Raw genomic sequence first — 5,298 nt, 5'->3', positions numbered from 1 at the left:
TACCATGTTAAGATTATCTCACACTTTGACATTGAGCACACTAATTGGCTTATAATGCACTTACTGTCATGAACTTGGAGGTTGAATATAAAGATAATTCAATATATATAACAACTTAATAACACATTTTTTTCCCATACAGTTTAAAGCCCAAATCGGTTAATTTGTCTTCCAATATTGCTTCGTCGTTGACCATAATCCTTTCAGTGTTGACATTTTCTTGATATTAAGAAACATCTGCTGATATGTACACACCATAGGGAACGTGTTACAGTATCGCGTTTTCAGGTTACAGTATAGAATTTTCAAGATGGAGGATTAATTATGAGAAGAGAGGTAGGTGATTTTTATTCAGGTCCATACTACAAGTAGTTTAGTTTCTAAAAGATGTTTTTGTGCTTTGTTTGTAAGGAACAGAATCCGGTATCTAGTCACATATTTCTTTAGACCCTGCACCGCAGATTTATCTCTATATTGTCTCATAAATGTGAAGATTTGAAAGTTTAAAAATTTGAATCGAGAGACCATTGCATTTTTATCCCATTCCGACATTTTTAAGCATGCCTAGATGAAGTAAATCTACAAAACGTTAGTTCCTTGTGTTTAGAAACGATTATAAAAGTAAATGACCAGTTGAACCCATTTTCCTGTTCGTTAAATGCGTTTGAAAAAATAAACAATGTTACAGTATAGAGCGAGGTGAATTTTGCAGGGTTACAGCATAGACCTAGCGACTATGATTCAATTTTGTTACAGTTTAAACCCATCTTTCGGTTACAGTTTAGATACTTGCTAAATTTCAAACAAAGTTCGTGTTTCCATTATTTTTTATGAAATTACTCAAACCTTTCTATTAAATACATTCTTGAAAGGTTGTATTACTTTTTGTCTTTAGCAGAAAAGTTATAGTTTCCTTCTTTCCTTACTTTAAGTTTCAGATTGAGACATTTTGCAGAATAAGCAATGTCCTAAGTAAGGACTGTTTTCACGACAACAACAGTAACTTTTTTTTCAAACTGTATGAAAGATTATTGCTTGATTTCATTACACATTATAATAATGCCTATTAGTAAAAAATAGAGAAAAAAGAATCCTTAACAGAAGTCAAACATGGAAAACATGAAAATGTTGCAGGCTCAATTCGATTGAACCGTCCACGCCTCCTAGCACCGGTTTCAGCAGAATTCACATTAAACATGAACTGGTAACTTTTGATTTTTTAACATATGTGGATGTGTTCATATGGCGGTCATCATGAAACCTTCAATGTGACACGTTATTGCCATTCCATGAAAAGCGGCATATTACCCCCAGGTTAAAAATTGCGTGTGCCCTTAACGAGAATACAATTAGTGAAACTAAATAAAATGAAATTTTGAGAGGGGATCGGAGGTTATGAAGCCTGCATACCACAGATAAGCTGTCAAAAGACACAAATAAAAAGTAGGCAATACCCTAAGGGAGATTAAACAGTATTTAAATGAGAAATACTGCAACCTTAAATTTTATTTTAAGTTGAAATTTCCATCTACAATAATGTATTTTGTAAGTATTTAAAAAGGGTTTGTTACGTTTGGCTTTCTTGGAGTTTAACTTTTAACGACACTGAGGTCATGTGAAAACATTCCTGCTTTAGTGTAAAGAATGACCGCATATACCCTTTGTGAAACATTCCAGACACGAGCGGGTACCTGACTAGAACCACCGACCTTCCGTAAATTAGCTTGATTGATTCCTCACATACAAAGAATCCAGAGTCATGATGGGATTTCAACAACAGCAGTAAGGAAAGATGATTTGAAGTCGACGACCTTATCCCGACTCTGCCACTATTATGAAACCTCCATCAGGCTCACTGGAGAATATATTGTATTTGTCTAACCTAATTTATACTCTATAACGTTCTATATATTTTTCTTTTTCAGAAACATGAAAACTTCTATACAGGGTATCTAAAATTAAAAAAACGGCTTTTAATGACAATATAATTGTAACTTCAACAAAGTAGCATTCGAAATGACGCCATGATCATATTTTGATTTGAATACTTTTGGTTCGAGATGAGAAGGATCTTTAAACATTGCCTTTTTTTTAAAATCTATGTTTTGGGTTTTCGCATCCCCGATTGCGACCGAAACAATTTGAACAACTTTGGTAGAAAGTCGTGTAAATTTCATCACATTATGTCAAGTAGTTACTGAGCGGATGATATTGCACACACATGTGTACGACAGACGGACGAATAGCCATCGGGCCAATAAGCCCATAGAGATTTAAAAGTCTATGTAACATTCATACATTTTACCTAGTATATATAGAAAATATGGAAGTCTAATCTGGGTATAAACTGTAACAAAATCAGATAAAAAATCGCTAGGTCTATGCTGTAATCCTGCACAAATCACCTCGCTCTATACTGTAATATCGTTTATTTTTTCAAACAGGAAAATAGGTTCAACCGGTCATTTACGTTTATAAACGTTTCCTAACATAAAGGACTAACCTTTTGCAGATTTACTTTTTCTAGGCATGCATGAATAATTTCTGAATGGGAGAAAATTGCATTGGTCTTTCGATTCAAATTTTCAAACTGTCAAATCTGCATATTTACGAGACAATATAGAGATAAATCTACGGTGCAGGGTCTGAAGAAATATATGACTAGATACCAGATTCTGTTCCTTACAAGCAAAGCACAAAAACATCATTTAGAAACTAAACTACTTGTAGTATTGACCGGAATAAAAATCACCTTCCTGTCATGCCCACATATAATCCTCCATCTTTAAAATTCTATACTGTAACAGGAAAACGCGATACTGTAACACGGAACCTACGGTGGTACACACGGTGGTTAAACTAAAGCCTTTAACTAGATATGAAATATCCAAATGCTCAACCTTTTGACAAGAAATAGATTCACTACGTTTTTTTCCTCTCTTTATTCAGTGACAAGCAATTTATATATTTGTAGCTGATTCTGTAAAATAATTAGCATTGTATTTTCCTTAAACAACCCATCATTTGTTACGTTATCTCTTACTATTTTCTCGGAAATATTTGTTTACTTGTTTGTCACAATTTTGTTTGAATATATCTAGACAGGATTGCTCTGTTATCTTTCATATACACTTTCTACCCTTAAAAAGCCAGACAAATTACTTAATAAGATGCCGAGACCATTTTCTTTGCAGAAAAGATGACATATATTTTCTTTGTTGTTTCAGTTTCAGTAATTGAGAATATTGTCGTGTAATGTACGAAATACCGGTAGGGTTATTTCAACTTCATGAATTCCATTTTTTATTTCGTGCATTCACGTTTTCAACATACGGAATTCACAAATTCACCATTTAAGCTTCATGAATTCGTGATTTCAACTTCACGAATTCACGATTTCAACTTCATGAATTCACGATTTCAACTGCACGAATTCACTTTCGTGAATTCACGATTTCAACTTCATGAATTAATGATTTCAACTTCACGAATTCACGATTTCAACTTGACGAAATAACGATGTCAACTTCAACGTATATGCCACGTGACGGTGAGGTCATTTGTGGCCATATTGAATGGGTTATGAAATTGCGTAAAAAACCGCAAGTGCTCTTTTACTTATACAAGTTTTAAATATATCATTATTTTCATTTCAAATCCTTTTAAGTATTTGTAGGTAAATTAATCATATAAGTTTGTTTAAAAACATATATGGTGATCTAGAACACATAAATCCGGCTATATCCTGAATTAGGCCCAGGGTCTAATCCAAATCTTCAATCATTTAAAAAACTGTTTAAAATATCAGGGTTAATCTAAGTGCATATGTTCGTCAGAATTGGATTTTTTGTGTACAAGATATAATAGGAGCACCGCCTCCGTGGTCGAGGGGTTAGAGTCGATGACTTCTAAACCACTTACCTGTCTTACGTGGGTTCGATCCACGGGAGATGCTTTGGTAGTTTAGCGCGGAGGAAGGTAGTCTAGTACTGGTGTTACTCTCCAGGAACGATAGTTAGGAAACTACCCGCCTATATGACTGAAATACTGTTGGGAAAAGGCGTAAAATGAAACAAACAAACAAACAAACATATAACAGGATTTGTCGTGTACAAGCTATATAAGTTTAAGTAATTGTATTGTTTCATCTAATTGGAAATGCTGGTGTTATATTTCATCATTATTTCTATGGCCTTTTCTTGCATTGGCAATAGGAGAAGCAATTATGGATTTGATAGGTTGGATATAAATACTAAATACAAAGAGATATTAGCTAGTCTTCTGTTAATTCATGAAATGAAAGTTAGTTATTGTCACTTAAAAATTGTTTATTTCTTGATGATCTTGTCTTATTTGTGTTATTTTGATAATTTAACAGTTTGTGTTATTTTCTTACATTGCTACGCTCGGAACGTTTTATAATTATACTTTCTAGTTGGGTTATCTTGAACAAACACAGTAGAGAAATCTGGAAAAACAAAGTGATCCCTCGGAAGCATTAATCACAACAAAATTACAAGAGAATTGCAGACTCGGTTTGATTGAGTCTGTACATGAGGGATAATGAAAATGTGCAACATCCTTCACGCCCCCTTGCACCGACAGATGTCATATGACGTCTTTTTGTCTTAACAATTGGGGGATACCTCAACCATCCCTCTGTTAATCATTTTAAGAAGAACAAGGCAGTTGAGTAGAACCACCGACGTCCTGTTAGCACACTTGATACCGTCCTCCTATGAATGAAATCAAACTTCGTGGCGGGATGAATATTTACCAAATAAATCAGACTATTCTTCATACTGTTCATAACTTACCTTCATTTGTCCAGTTATAGGATTTCTGGATTGGTTCAAAATAAACCATGAACCGCATATTATTTTGTTTTTCAAACTCATATATTTAGTGAATTAACATCACATATAATTCATACACAAGCATACATAGTTGCAGCTTTATCTCAAACACTCCTTACTTGGCAAATGATATCATTTCTAAACAGGTTCAAGGCTGGTATGGTTGAATGGTTAACGCGTCGGATCTAATGATCGCTAGTCGAATGGGTTCAAATCCTGTCAGAGGCAAGTCTTGGATTCCTTGAGGAAGAAAATTTCCACTCATTGCTCAGTAGTAATTGGTTCAAGGAACGGTCACAAAGTGTGACTATAAGCTTATTGAAGCTTCCTAGACAATCGAACTAAAATCAATTTTGTATACACCAAACTTGTTGGTGTCTAGAATTTTGGCCTCTGTAAGGTATCAGTCTGTGTGACACTCTTCTTTCTCCTTGCCGGTGGT

Source organism: Ruditapes philippinarum, unplaced genomic scaffold, assembly GCF_026571515.1.
Source record: "Ruditapes philippinarum isolate M1 unplaced genomic scaffold, ASM2657151v2 ctg285_1_1_1_1, whole genome shotgun sequence".
Taxonomy (NCBI): domain Eukaryota; kingdom Metazoa; phylum Mollusca; class Bivalvia; order Venerida; family Veneridae; genus Ruditapes; species Ruditapes philippinarum.
The sequence above is the reverse complement of the archived record's forward strand: the minus strand, read 5'-3'. Positions refer to the sequence as shown.